The sequence below is a fragment of the Heliangelus exortis genome, chromosome 12 (genome assembly GCF_036169615.1).
Source record: "Heliangelus exortis chromosome 12, bHelExo1.hap1, whole genome shotgun sequence".
In the NCBI taxonomy this organism is placed as follows: domain Eukaryota; kingdom Metazoa; phylum Chordata; class Aves; order Apodiformes; family Trochilidae; genus Heliangelus; species Heliangelus exortis.
This window is the reverse complement of record NC_092433.1, coordinates 17300158-17316008: the sequence shown is the minus strand read 5'-3', so window position 1 is coordinate 17316008 and position 15851 is coordinate 17300158. Positions and strand designations below refer to the sequence as shown.

General features: G+C 39.6%; 1 protein-coding gene across 12 annotated transcripts in view; it reads left to right on the top strand.

Moving 5' to 3' along the window:
• The window catches only part of FOXP1 (forkhead box P1), a 379251-nt gene that overhangs the window by 217684 nt on the left and 145716 nt on the right, over positions 1 to 15851 (top strand). The window lies entirely within an intron of this gene.

Genomic DNA, 15851 nt, shown 5'->3' with positions numbered 1-15851 from the left:
TTTGGTCCTAGATGGTTCTTCTTTTTTTTCTGTCTTTTTTTCTCTCTTTTTTTTCTTTAGATTATAAAATAAATATTATTTATTGTGTTTTATTTTTATCCTGGGGACTATTCATGAAAGCGTTCTTTATGTTATTAGCAGAGAAACAAGAATATGAATTGAACAAAGAGAATTCATACAAAGTTGAATCCTGAGATATAGCAGCAAGACAGCAAATGCTGCCTTGCATGGAGGCAGAAATACAAACCTCCCCACATCAATAGCAAGATCCACTTTGATACCATAACTTCAAGTACTGCCCCATGAGTATAAATCTCAGTATCTCTTGTCTAATCCAGAATGCTTTTGAACTTTTAGGAGGTATGACTTTAATAGTAATTTGTTGACAGATTAGCTGCAGAGATTGCAGAGAGTTTATTTTGCAGAACTGGCAGGCTGGTATCAGTGTTCTCTTAAGGAAAAAAAAAAAAAACCACACATGGCTGTTTTGCAATTGCTTGCATTTATTGACAAGCCATGCTGAGCAGGCAGAATCAGAATGTTTGTATAATGTAAACCTATAGCTTGTCTGCTGGGGTGCAGTGGACTTTTAGGTAGTGCACAGATTGCTTGATAAAAAGGGTTACAAGGTGACTGTGTTTATGACAAACTGGAAGAGCAATCCAAATGGAACCGGTGCATGGAGAAACAAGGAGGAAGTTTCTATAAAGAAGTGTAGGGAAGTTTCTTTTCATCACCTTGTCTTTGAGCTGAAATATACTGTAGCTATCAAGTTATCAAGCTTTCTGAAGAGTTTAGATAAATCTGACTTTTGCCATGTGTCCACAAAGAAAGGAATCAAGGATTTTTTCCCTTGAAAAAAAAATGATGGCATTATACATGTATTTAATTTCACCCTGTTTTGTAGTTTTTACACTTTTATTACACTCAAGGCATACAACTGAAAAATACAATTTTGTTCGTGGGTAGGAGGTTAAAAAAAAAACCAATTGGTAGACATAAGAAATTTGGACAAGGTTCTGGTGTCCAGGTCAGTGTTTTCTTCACAGTTGGTCTCACTGGCTGCAGTTGGGTGGTACTGATGTGAAGGTGCCACAGCTGGGCCCTTGGGCAGCAGTTGTTTTGACAAACATTGGGTCCTGGAGGGATGCAGGCTCCAAGGGGAATATGTGATTTCTTCATATTTTGTACGTGTCCAAAGATGAGGAAAATGTACAAGAAAGGAGGGATCAGTGTTGCTGAGAGGCTTCTTTAATTGGGCAGATCAAAAAGATTTGACTAGAAAGAAATCTGAATATATTGCAGCGTCAATTTAAGGTTGGTTTTTTTTTTTTTTTAATTTTGTTTTATTTTTAAATTTTTTTTAGTATGTTGAATTTTCATCTTATTTCAGAAACCTGTGAAGAGAGGTTACAAACAGCACCAGGAGTTTTATGGTCCCATTGGTTGTGATGTGGCCTTATCTCTTCAGAACAAAAACTGCTAAGCCAGATCCAAGATAAAGCCTTTGTTTCATATTGACATAACTGGGTTAGACCAAGTTTGTTTGTTAGACTTTGAGGGAGCGTCCGTGTTGGGTCATTCTGTCTGAGGAGACATAAAAACCTAATTATTAAACTGCTGTTGCTATTGAAGGAGCCATTTAAAAGTATAGATTAAACTGCACGCAGGCTATTGGATTTTTGTCTGATTTTGTGTTGTAGTGCACTGATAATTGATGATTACAACGTGGTGAAAAGATGACTGCAATTGTAGAGCCTGTGCTGTTTCATCAGAGAATGGGTAAAAGAACTTTATGTTCCTGGTAACTTTGTGTTTTTTAACGTTCAGACTTTTCCCCCAAGTTCCCCCATCTCCCAGCATTGAACGGAAGGTGACAGGATGTCTTTTGAGTCATTCAGATCTAATAACTTTTAATCTGAAGGTTAAGTAGTGAGATATAAACTAAGAGATGATAATATCAATTTTATGTTCACTGAAGGGCACAATATACCTCTTTCTAGTAGAGGGAAAATTGTGCGTAAAATGTCTTTTGCTTTTCAATGGAAAAGCTGTGGCTCTGAGAGCTTAGGAATGAAGCAGCACTGGAAAAATCAAATAAGTTTTAACGTAGGCTGGCTACCTTCCCTGGATTTTAGAATCAATGATTATTTTCTTTTTTTTTTCCCCTTAATAATTCAATTTTTCAGATCTCTTGTCAATGAACCATGCTGAGAACATTCACGCAGCATTCTCTCTCCTCACTATTACTAATGTCTGTGTTAAACCTACTTATTGACATCAACAAGGCTTAAATTTCCTCCAACTGTTGAAGGGTAAGGGGAAACTGCCACTTGGTTGCACTTGCTGAGGTGGTTGTTTTTCCTTTGCCTTGCTTTGGCTTTATTTTGCTTCTCAGACTTTTGATAAATAATTCCATACATCTCACCAGTCCTCACAGCACCCTGACATTGGCACCCAGAGCTCTGCAGTTGTGTTAGGGATGCAGGCATGGACATGCAGAGCCTGGGCCATTAGGCATGTAATCACCTGAATTATGTGCCTGTGGAAATCCAGAAGTCCTCTTCAGGCTCTGGATGGCTGTTTGTTTGTTTATTTATTTATTTACCTACCTATTACTTACCTACAACTGCTTTTACTTCTGGTAACTCAAGCCCATGCAGCAATCCCTGAGGTTTATGTGGGCCCTTTGAAGAGATGCCACTTCTGAAATATGTTTGCTGGTTTGTTTTTCAGCCTTGCATCTCCTGTGAACGTTCAGCAGTGGTAGGTTTGTTCCCAGCTGTTCCTGGAGGTGTGAACTCTCTCCTTAGATTGGCTCATGCTTACTCATAAGCAATAAAGTTCCATGCTCAGGAGTGCTGTTTAGGGAAGCTCCACAAAGGAATGCTTTAAAGCTATTTTCCAACATCTGTCTGGGCTGCAAGAGATGTTGAGTGGGCATCAGATATAAATTTCAATCAGTCTATTTCAAATGACTGATGCTATTCAAATGGTCAGAGAGTATTCCTTCTCCACAGATCTCCAGACTTTAAGGGTTATCTATTAAGGGGGAGAACCAAACTTGGGATATTACAAACTTTAAAGTGGTGTTGTGCCTAGGAAGGTGTAAAGCAGAGTTTAATTCCCACAGAACTCTTCCTCTTTGTGGTGTTTAACATTGCAAGATGCTTAAGCATGTGCCTAAATCTCAGTGCATGACTGGTCTTGTTAAGGTCACTGCTATGTCTCATGCCTTTAAAATTAGGAATGTGCTTGAGTACCTTGCTGAATTAAGGCTTAAGTAATTTCACACTAATAAGTTGCACGGATTGCTGCTGTTTTAGAAGTAATTTAACTTTCTCTGGAAAGGCTCTGTGCTGAGGGAGAGGGTTTGGCAGTGCCTGAGGAGCAGCAGAATTGGACCAGTTTCCAGTGGTGTAGCCACTGATTTCAGTGAAGTTTTGTCTGACTTAAATGCATTTAAATGAGAGCAAACCCAAATCCTTGGGTTATGTTCTTTCTCCTCTGCAGCTCCACTGGGGATCCCAGCAAGTGAGGAGAAAGTCATCAGTACTGTTGTAACTTCTAGCAGGAATGTTGTTAATGAAGATTGGGATATGAAGGAAAAATGCAGAAAGCTTGGATACTTTTCATGAGTTTATTTAACAGGGTAGCACCCCATTAATGAAAAGAAATTAGCAAGGTCATTTTTGGAGCCATAGTGTAAACAGGAACACTCTATAATGACAGTTTTGTAGGATGAGTTGCTTGGTTTGTTGCTTCATGTTCTATTTTTTTAGCCCCCCTTGCTATAAAGCACAAACTGTAATTACAGCCTCTTATAAGAGTGCAAATATGTATTTTTTTTACCTGATATGTATCCCTTTTACCCTATATGTATGTTCCTTCCTTCGTTCTTGCTACATTTTCAAAACACAAACAGTATTTATGACCTGTTTTAATTAGTGCAAGTATGCATCTTTTTGTCCTTTACACATCTTTCCCCTCTCTTTCTACATTTTCAAGACACAAACTATTGACCACCTCTTATAAATAGTACAAGTATGTGGGTTTTTTACCTTATATGTATGCTTTCCCCCACGCTAGCTACATTTAAAACACAAACTGTATTTACAACCTGTTTTAAATAGTGCAAGTATCTATCTTTTTTATTTTTTTTCCCCCTCTAAAAGCTGTATATTGTGTCTGTAGAGTGTCTGTAAAGTCAGTGTCATGTCTCAGACGTTTCTGAAGCCTGGGGCAAGTGCCAGCTTTATTACAAGTTGGGCTTTTCAATTTATTTTTAATCACATTTCTTCTTTTTCTTTTAAGGGGTTGGGCTTTTTTTTTTTTGCTTTGTTTTTTGTTTGTTTGGGTTTGTTTTTTTTTCCTTCATTATTTTTTTTTCCCAAGCTACTGAAGGTAAGGCTGGTAAAGTGAGGGTTGGAGACAGCTGGGCTGTTTAATCTGTCTGGCAAAGTGTTGTAAAACTCATCAGTGCAATTCTCCCTTTCACCCTGAACCCTCACAGATGTGTCCCCTGCCACACAAACCAAGGAGAAGGATGCTGAGGAGCAATGGATGTAATTCCTGGTGTTCTGACCTGATCCTGCTTCTCATTTAATGGCCATAAGGATGGAGGGCTGAGATTGTTCCAGGCAGAAGGTGGTTGCATGCCCTGGAGATGGGTTGGTTTTGCTAGGCAGAACACTGAATTTCCTTGTTGTGTGACCTCTTTTGGTCAAGCTTCAAGTCTGAACTAGTTCTTAGTGTGTGTTTGGGGCCTTCTTACCTTGTTAGATGAAATAAGCAAGATTTGGAAAGAATTTTGTTCTTTGCTAGCAAGAGGCATCATTATGGAGGGGCACAACACAAATGTTTCGAATTTGGCTGTGTAGAGGAAGGTCACAGTTTGCCTCCAAAATCTGAAGTAATCAGGGTTTCATTTCAGATAAAACCTCTGGGGCTGCTACTTTAAAAAACACAACTTTTAACTGGCATTACACAATTTTCTATGGGTTGCTTAGCCAAATATTTGTGTATGGGTATTTTTTTTTTTTTTATTATTTATTTTTTTAAAAAAAGTCTTTCCAAAGTTCAGGTGGGATTTCAGGCTTTAACAAACTCTACCTGGAAATTAAGTGTAGGAAAGGGGGGGGGAGATGTTGTCTGTTTGAATTAGAGTGATCACAAGCTAAAGGAATGTGGTTGCTGTTGACGTGCTCAAATCAAGGTTTCCTTACATTTTCCTTGTTATTATCACTGATAGGAAAAAAAAAAACAACAAAACTCTCTGCCAGGAAAGAACTGCAACATTTCACTAATGTTGTAAGACCACTTATGACATTCATGCTTTTTTCTGCCTTTTTCCTGTAATCAGTGAGGTACTTGTTAAAATAGGGGTAGGGTCTGTAGCTGCTATTCCCAAGGGCTGTGTGGGCAGAGAGTGGATCTTCCCTGGTACCTTCTGGCATCCTTTATCAACAGCAGACCCACAACTTTGAGGTTTTTTGCTGTTGTCTCACATCTGAAGCTGGGGCATTTGTGTTTTTGAACCATCATCATTTAGTATTTTTATTTCCACATAATTAAGTGATTCACTGAAGGAGAAAGGTCAGAGAGGTGCAAGGAGTGAGAAATGGAACTTGTTATGAAGTAGTGGGGCCCAGCATCTTGCAGGAAAAATTAGAAATAAAATGAGATATAATTCTCTTTATGCATGGGAAAGCATTTGTAGCACTCAGATTCTCAAAGTCCAGTCTCAGCAGTCTCCAGGAGGGTTTTTCTTGCCTCTGCTTAAATAAGAAACTTGATGTAAAGATGATCTTGCCTGGGAAAAGCTCTAGTTGGGGAGAGTGCATGTGCTTTCTCTTTACTGTCTTGTATTGCATTATGTTTCTGCTGTTATTCTATGTCAATCCATTTCTTCAAACACAGAGAAAGATGGAGAAATGTGTATAGAAAGCAGCTCTCCTGGACTTTGTGGGAAAGTCTACAACTTTTTAAATGAAGAGGCTGATTAAGGCAGAGCTCTGCCATTATTAGCTTTATCCTCAGATGCAAGTTGAGTGCAGTATTTTGATTCATTAGGTTGTGTGCTGTGGCACAGTAGAAAATTCCCACTGGGAATGTGCATCCCACTTGCTGTGTAACACCAGTGCTGTTTGGTGGCAGGGATGCTCCATGGCTGGAAGAAATCCTAGAGATGGGAAAAGTGGCTGTGGCTCTCGTGGTAGCTGTACATAAAGTGCTTTCTGTAAGGTCACAGGGGAGGGTTCATTACAGATGAAACTCCCTAATCCTTTGTTTCACTGTCTGTTCATGTTTCAGAGTTCTTCTCTCAGAAGATGTTTGCTGGTTTCTTCCCAGCCATCATCCCAGCCATGGCATTTGGGTAGCAGGAACCTTGTTTTGCTCAGGGAAAACCATCTTACTTCATCTCCTTCCCCTTCCTCTAGCTGTAATTTTATATTGCAGATCAGAACACAAAATCCTCTTAAGTCAATAAACAACAAAAAGCAGAGTTATCTTTTATAGTGTTCTTGAAACAAATGTAAGGTTATAACACTAAAGCAGGTTTTATTAAATCTAGGCATGAATCCATATTGAAGAAATAATCCACTGCTGCTTTTCAGCTTCTTGTCTTTTTAATTAGCACTGGCAATGGGATTGTTAGCTTTTAAGATATGGTAAATATGAGCCTATTAATATTATTGAACATAATACTCAACAAGGTGCAGGGAATGCTGGTAACTGGAGATATTCCATAGAAGAGCTACAAGCAGGCTGGTTTCTGTCCCAGTGTTCTTCCTTTTCAGCTGCCAGGGCTCCCTGTCCTGGCAGGCAGCATGGGACCCTTTGTCCCTTAGTGCAGGGATGGTTTTTGAGCCCCTTTTCACAAGATGATCAGCTGTAGGAATTTAAAACAGTACTGACTCCTTCTATTGCTTGAGAAACGATTCACCAGTTCCTCTGATTAATGCTTTTTGAAGTGTTTTACTCTTGGTTACAGTCTCTTAACTTGGGCAAGGACTGGATTATAAGGGTTTAGCAGTGATGAGCTCGGTTACAGTATTTTTATTTTTATTTTTTTTCCTCCAAAAGGTACAGTATTTGCTTTGCTGAGGGGTTTTCTTTTTGCAGGGTTTCTGTTGACCACCTGCTTTTTTCCCTAATTGGTTACAAGGGCAATTGCTATGCCTAATAAATAAAAGATATGGTCTTCCCAGGCTGTGTCACAGGGACCATGTGTCAAAGATTCATAAACTGTGAACAAAAAGATGTACCTTTCCCTGGAGGCAGGGCAGCACGTGCCATGTTCATGTTTGAGGATCCTTCCAAGGTCACTGAGAGCCCACAGTAGGAACTTCTCTGTTTCTGGATGGTGGCCTCAATGGACACCACAGCCACACAGAAAACAGGGCAGCCCACCAGCCCAGGGTTGCCCTAAACTCCTCTCTAGTCTAAAGCCTTTTGCTCTGTGGATTTTGAAAAAACAGACTTATTTAACTTGGTCTTTCCATGCAGACCATAGGCAGGAACAGAGTGTGTTTTTGCCACTCCTTAGTCTCATCAGGCTCTCAATGGAGGTTTCAGTCCATGGTCTTCTAATCTCTTTGGGTGTTTCCCTTCCAGTTCCTCCATCATCATCTTACCTCTCTGTTAGGAAGCTTCTCCTCAGTGCCTGACCAAAATATTTATCCTGCAGGTAAATCCTCTTCCTTCTTGTAACAGGTAGTGACCAGGTTGTCTCTCTTCACAACATCCTTTTCCGTATATGATTGCTGTGCCCATGTCTGCAGCCTCCATCTTCACAAAACTTGAGCAGCCTCAGCTCTAGCCTTGTATATCCAGTTTTTCAGGGCTGTGGTCATTCCAGTCACTGTCTCTGGACTGCCTCCAGTAATTCTGTGTTCATCTGGAATTGCAGTGCTCCATCCATATGAACCTTCAGCTGGAAATCTTGCTGAATCAAGTTGAGACAATCAATTTCCCAGTGTACGACTTGCAGGCAGTGCTCCTGTTGGGGCATCTGATGCTGGTACATGTCATTTTTGTTGACCCTCTTGACTCATTCTCAGCTTTTGATCCACTGTAATCCTTGGGCTTTTTTTCCCCCCTCAAATAAGTGCAGCACAGTTGGTTGTCTTCCTTGCTGTATTTACAAAATCTGGGTATTCCAGCTGAATTGTAGCATCTTATAATTGCACCTGAATAAAGGCCATCCTGGTTTTACAGACAGTTTCTCCACTTTCTCCTCCAACATCTTTGCAGTCACTCCCAGTGTAGGATCATTCCCTTATTTTCCGAATTGTCTGTTCTGTATTTTATGATGTTCTTAAAAAAGACTTCATCAACACATTTCCCATCTATCTTCTTCTATTCTGGAAATGACCCATTGACAACAGACACCCATATACAGTAATGTTGTTAAGACCATTTTCCTAGCTTGTTTATGAGAATGTTCTTTGAGATACCAGAAGTCTTTGCAGTCAAAATGCAGAACTTCTCCTGTTTTTCCTCCGTTCAAAGACCTGTCAGTGCATACATGTTTTCCCTTTGATTTTACAAACAGTGTGGATATTACCCATGTTGCCTTCTCTGGGCAGGAGAGAGCAGCAAGAAGAGCTGTCAGCCAGTGCCCAGCTTGTTCCAGTCTCTTTACAGCTATTGCACCAGTTACCCAGGCTAATGAAAACTGAGTGTTCAGGATCTTACTGACTTCTTAACTCACCCCAGCCAAATCTCTAACAGCTATAGGTAAGATACATTCACAGGGACAAAAGTATTAAAAAAAAAAAAAAAAAAAAAGTTAAGTCTCTGTTACCTTTTCCTAATGGAAGCTCAAACTGGACTTGTGTGAAACGAACACCTTGAAGAGATGCACCTCTAGACCCCTCACCATCACCCATCCATACTTCTCCTTCATGTGTCTATCCCATTTTATTTATTTCTTCTTCCTGGAGAACAACATTACCAGAAAAGTCCCTTTTCTATTGTTTTCAGGCCAGAATCTGAGCTCGGAAGCTGCTCTCTTTACCACACATCATGTTCCTCCATTTCTAGTCTTGTATCAGATTGTCCTTGGAGCAAAAGATGAACAAATGAGTATGTTGTCTCATTTAATTGCAGATGTCAATGATAAATCTTTTGAGAAGACTCAGACCACGTGTTTCTGAGTAGGTTGCATCTCAGTTTGCATCCCGATCCTTGTCCTTCCTCTGTCTCTAAAATCTGAAGGACAAAATAGAAACTTTAAAGAGGACATGGGCTGGGGGGTGAGTGTAAAAGCTCATTTCATGCTTAATGCCCAGAACCCATCCAGAACCCCCCAATAATAACCACGATAGCCACCCCTCTGTCATCTGGAGGCCACTGTTCCCATCTTTGCCAAACCTCTGTCGTCCGCAAGACAAGACATCTGCAGTACATTTGTTTAAAGCAGGGAGATGACAAGCATTGAAACAGATGTTGGAAAACAGAGCAGCAAAAGGCCTGTGCTGAGTGAACAGCCCGTTGGGTCTGAGCTTTTTGATGGCTGATTCCAGTGTGAGCCAACTCTGCCTTCAGAGCAGGCTGAGCCCAGGAGAGCTCGCTGGTAAGAGATGTACTTTGCCAGCATGTGGTGCTCCCTTTGTCACTCTGCCTTTTCAGCTGTCCCTAGGGAAAACACAGGGAATGGGATCATCATTCAAACCCCTTCAGATGAGTAACACTCTTGCTTATCCAGGCTGAATTGATTCCCAGGTACGAGTTGAACCATTGGGAAGCATCAAGAGCGTGTCTCGGCATCCAGCAGCCAGTAGCACTCATTAGTCTGAGTGAAAAGCCTGTGTGGAGGCTTTATCAAAGCTACAGACAGTTTTATCATGATCAACATAAAACAATATTCTGTCTGAAACCTCTGCACCATATTGCCATAGAAAAAGCAGCTGATGTCTAGTGATCCTTGGTATATGAAGCAATTCAGGTTTATCACAAGCTGACATATTCTGCTTTGACAGCAAAGAATCCCTTTCGTACCTGATCTCATGTTTCCTAAGACCAGCTTTTCACCTTCTCTGATCTTGCCTTTAGGAGCTGATCCCTTCGTGCTGGGGAGATACAACTGGTGTTAAATGAATTCACAGAACCTGAGAGTGTTTGGTTGTTAGTACTCTGGGGCAAGATACAGACTTGACAAGTAAGGGAGCCTGACTAGGGGTCAGTTTGTTCTGTCCCATGGACAGAAGTGAAAATTGGTCCCTACCAGAAAAAAAAAAAACCCAAACCATCACCTCCTTTATGTTCTCTGTTGTGATGGGATGGACTGGACCTCTAGGAGCAAGAAGCATCCAACAAGCAGGACCATGGAGCCTGAACAAAGCCACCACAGCTTTTCAGGAAATCTTCAGTACGAGGGTTTGGACACTGAAATTCCAAGTTGTCTTTGCTCATCTCTTCCTTCAGATGAAGCAGTAAGAGAGACTTCTAGGTCTCAAATGTAGTTACATTCTTGGAGAAGAGTTTTCTGACCAGGTACAAGCAGACAGAGTTGAAATAGGTCAGTGATGTTACTTGGTGAAGAGTGTTTTTGGGGGGGGCCTTCAAATGAAAAATGTGATGAGATTGTTACACCAGAGAATATTAATAAATTATTGATCAATAGCAGAAAAGGACTCTCTCTGTAGATAAACTTCAGTGTAATTAATAGCTCTGTGTTTTCAGTAGCGTGCATGCAAACGAAGCTGGGGATGCAATTAACGTGGTGGGGGCCTGAAGGACATCTGCAGATAAGGGATAAGCAGTCTCTGGAAGCTGCACTCCTGAACCTGCTTAAACTGCTGGACTTGTTTGTTTCAGTAAAACTTTTGTCTCTGCTGCGTACATATTTTATAGCATGCTACAAAAACCCACTAAAAGTCAGGGTTTTAATACAATGTTGGTAGCAAAGTATGAAGGACAGAGGAGGTAACAGAGAAGGCAACTTGCTAATGCAAAAGCAGTGTACTGAAAGTCACTTTTATTTCTTATTTATAATCTACATGCACACTCTGGATAATAGATGACAACGCTCATTCAGTACTTTAACTTCAAAGCAGAGAGAAGGCATGGATGACAGAGCTGGGAGCTGGAACACAAAGGTACTAACAACAAGAGGAAAAATGCCTGTTTACTGGATTGCATTTGTTAGCACGCTGTCTTCAGATATTGTTCCCCCAGGAATAGCAAGAATATGTGCTGCACGAACAATGATTTAACATCTGAAAATGGTACTTAAAGAGTTTTCTGTCTGGTAGTAATGTGATGAAGGCTTCTGAATGGAACCTGGGGACTTCATTTCTTCTATTTATCTATATGTCTCTCTGGTTTTAGTCAGCGGGTAATTGCATATTTAACCCCTTAAATAGATTTAACCCTCTCAGCACCAACTTTTTTCTAAATTTTACTTTTGCTCTCCCAGCTGCTTTTGTTACTCTACAGCTGCGCCACGCGCGTCCCCTGCCAAAAAATCCGAGGGACAAAAGGGATTTTGGAGAAGTTGTGGCCAGGGAAGTGCATCGAGAATAATACCAAGCTCCTCCTCTCTTGCTCTCCCTTCCTCCTCTTCCTTTTTTAAGGAAAGCAGTAGATAATAGCATCCAAGGAAAGTGTTTTAATGGGATTCAGTACAGCTGGGAGCCTTATAGCGGAGACTGAGCGGGAGAGAGCGAGCTGTAATGAGGGGGGAAGTTGCAGATAGGGCAGTAAATCAACAGTAAAAATTTGCTGCTTACTTCAGCACTCTGCTTCTTTGCATCTTTCTCAATTAGAACTTGTTCTGGGGGGCTTGCTTAATAGCTTGTGTGAAACAAATATTAACATAAATTGTTTAATTATATCAAAATCCTGAATTCCTCCAAGACGAAAAATTGTTTTTAGTTAGGAATACATCTGCAATAAACCATCATCTAGTTAAAGTAAACGAGCTCTAAGGAAAGCCATAAGAATGTAGCTGAGCTACTTTCACAGTTTATTTTCATGGTATTTAAATTATGATACCAGTGGGTATTTTTAATTAGTGCTTCTTTAAAGTGTGCACTTGTCTACATAAGCCATTTTGGCAAATTTGACTCATTCATACAGTGGTTGCTGTAAAAGAGGCCAGCACAGCCTGCAGGAATTGGAATTAAAAGTTTCTGCAAGCTGTTGTCAACATGACCACATCTCATTAAGTTAAAAAATGGAGATTATTTGCCTGAAAGCTTGATTTGACTAACAGTAATCAAATATTAGGCTCAGTGGAGAAGGAGGAGGAAAAACAGCTTCACTGTTGTGATCTATATCCTTAAGTGTTGTGTGGTTCACTTTAACCAGAGATGTTGGATTTCTGCTGTGACAAACATAACAGGGGAAAAAAATAATAAGACATATGGCTTTGTGAATAATCCAGAGTTAGTTTTATTTTCCAGTCTGACACGTTATTTACCAAGTTTACCAAGGATAAATATAATCTCTCTGATGATTCTGACATTAAGAAGTATTAATTATCTTGAATAGTTTCCCCTGCATGATCAAAGTTTATGTACTGGAAATTGGTTATAACTCATGGTTATCTTTATCAGCAGTTAAGTTGGCACGAACTTTAAATTTGTATCCTAGAATCATTTAACTTTTATTAAAGTATGATGAGGGAGGTTGCAAAATCAAAATAGGAACCAAAATAGGTAACTGCCTTTCTGATCTTGTGAAGTCTTTATATAGCACGTTAAATGAGAAAAAGAAGTAATGAATCTGCCTTTTCTGCAACAATTAAGGTGTGGGAGTATGAAATTCAAAAATGCTGGTGCTGGAGAGTGGCAGGGACCAAATTGGGCATTATGTGGTTGTGTGTTTTCCTATTAAGCAAAGGAAAATATCATACCTAGATGGAAGCTGTGACGTTATTTAAAAAAAAAAAAAAAAAAAAAAAAAAAAGCTTCAGTTAAACAAAAGAAGATAAAGTCTTGTGCCTTTTTATGCCTTTGAACTGAGAACATGTGCTGCATTTTACTAAAGGAACATGAGCCTTGAATGTAAGTAACTGGTTTTTGCATTAGGTACTCCCTGGAGGTAGCAGAAAAATATCATGTCCCTGCATGAAATGCGAATGTGAAATCTACCAGAAAGAAATATTTATGACCATTTTATGCTTGATTAGACTTGGATGACATCTGTTAGAAGACAGGGACTGGACAAAGAGAGAGACGCTCGGGGGCAAATGTTAACAGAGTTGTTTAGATGATGCTGGGGCAGGAGCATCCATTTACTGCCAGGCAAAACATAGGAATTGTGTTAGGGAGAGTGCAGCTGACAGGAATTCTCTGTGATGGAGACACTGGGAACTGACGGGCTGAAATAGTAAAATGCAGCTGTTGATATTTGCCACGCTGCCAGGATTTACGGGCAGGTATAGCAGCTAAACACAGCTACTGTAACTTCCAGGGAGCAGATGCATTAACAAAGTTATATAAATGTGAGTCAGCTATAAAAAAGCAACATCTTCACTTTTTTAAAGTTGTTATTCCACCAGGCTGCACAGAGACTTGGAAAGACTTAGGGGAAAAAAAAAAAAAAAAAAAAAAAAAAAAAAAAAAAAAAAAAAAAAAAAAAAAAGAAAGCTGGGTTTTTTTTTCCTTTTAAGTCTCTGCAGAACAAACAGCTCTGAAGCAATCAACCTGATTGTTTGCTTTCCTCTCCTTGCTTTTTATCACTGCTGCTTTTCCCCATGCTTTTGCCTGCTCTTTTCTGAATGAAACATATTCCTTGGCTGCCTTTGGAGGGGGGCAGGAGGCACAGGCAGTGCTGCCTCTGCTCTGCCCAACCTCCTCGCCTGTAAATCTTTAACTCTAAAGTTTGACAATTAATCAATTGTTAGCTTTTCTCTGTTTTTCATGTTAAACTCTTGTTTACCAGCTCTGCAGAAGGGGGTTTTATGGCTGGAGGTACAAACACTCCGCTTTGCTCTGGGTCTTTTCCCAGTTTTCTTTTTCCTGTAAATTTTCTCTGTCTGGAATGCTTATGGGAAATGTTATTTTGTTTTTGTTTGCAACAGCTCTGTTGTTTTGATTTTGTCTGAGTGGTATGGAAAACAGTACGTCACTTGGAGTGGGTGTTTTGTCTATTGGCCATTTGGCTATTGCACATATATTTCTCATACTTATTACATGATGACAAGGGAACCCAAATGGCATAATTTTCCAGTTGGATTTTGCTTTCCAGTTTAATAATAGTGAAAGGAAAACAAAGTTAATAGATTTAGCAGTTTTGATACTGCTCACATGCTGATAGATGCCTTTGGATTTTTTTTCCCTGTGGTTAAGAGTCTATTTAGACAAAGGTCAGATTAATGCATATATCAGTTTCTATAATAAACTGCATAAGGATTATGTTACACATTTTGCATACAGTTGTGGAAAACTGTAATTTAAGTACCCAGGCCCATAAAAGGGTAATAAACAACTTTAGGATCACCAATATGCTTAATCTAGGGCAGTTTTTACCCTGATTTTTTCGCCAGAGAAGTGGCAACAGATGCCTTTTAATTGAAACTTGATCTGAAATAAATTTTACACTTGAGAAGAGAAAGCAGCCTCCTCCATCTAACTGCTTAGCTGAAGAGATTTGAATGTAAGATACACCAATTCTTGCATAGTATTTACCATGTTGGGGGGAGCCTATCAAAGGCCCACAGAATGCAGCTCTAAGGCCAGATAATTTTTATGTATAGTACAGAAATATAAAATAGAAAGTATGATTAATTTTTCAATTTCTCTCTGCAGATATCTAATAATTGTGCCCTTAGACTGCCAAAGGCTCCCATTAAAGATTTAAAATGCAAAGAAAGGTAGAATCAAAAAGATGGTATTTTGGATTAAATAATGTAAAATAACTGTAGGGCACTAGCAAAGTGAAAAGCTATTGGCAAAATAAAAGCACAGTGTCAACTCTCCTTGAGACAGACTTCAACATTTAGGCATTCACTGGCATCTTTTTGTAGCTGTTCTGGTTTTTGGTTTGGTTTGTTTTTTTAAAAAAAAAAAGATACATAGAGGTTGCTTAAGCCAGTCATGATTTTGAAGTATCTTTCAGTCTTCCAGGTTTTAATAATTTTCTTCACAACAGAGTGATGAAAAATACATTATGTGATCCCCTGTTATAAAAATATCCACAAATATAGTGGCAAAGGTTGTAATTTGTTGTCTCAACATTTAAGAATATATTAGCAAACTTGGCATAATGTTTCTTTCATGAAGCACCAGCAGATACAAGGTGGCCAGAAAGCATTTTGCAGCAGCTACAGGGGAATGTGCCATTTTAATTTTTTTTTTTTCAGCCTCAGAAAAAGGGATGCTGCAGCAGTACTATATAGAGGCTGTCAGAAAGGTCCAGCTGGACTTTTCCTCCCTTTTCTGTACTGTCTTTATCACTTTGCTCAGTTCCACATAATAACATCTTCATCTGAGATTGCTGTGGCACAGGGGAACTGCATTTGTTGATCAAATTTGGCTGGATAACACTGTGATCTCGTATCCTGAAGTGCGGAGATGTGCCTGGAATACGTAAGCGTAAAGCTGGCCCCTTGATTGATTGATTCTGCCTGTCACAGAACAAGATAACTGGATCAGTAAATACCCTGTGCACTTCAACTTCATCTACACAATCAAAAGTGAGGGCATCATGGGGCTGGAAAACACCGAGGCATGATGGGAATATCTACATTTCAGACTGATAGCCAGGAACTTGCGAAAAACGAGGAAGAAAAGAAAAAATTTCTGAGGGTTTATTTATTTTTTTTTTTTCCCTCCCCCTTCCCTGGGTGTTTGTACACGAGCAGCAGTGAAAAGCACATTAATTTCTGGGTGTTTGCA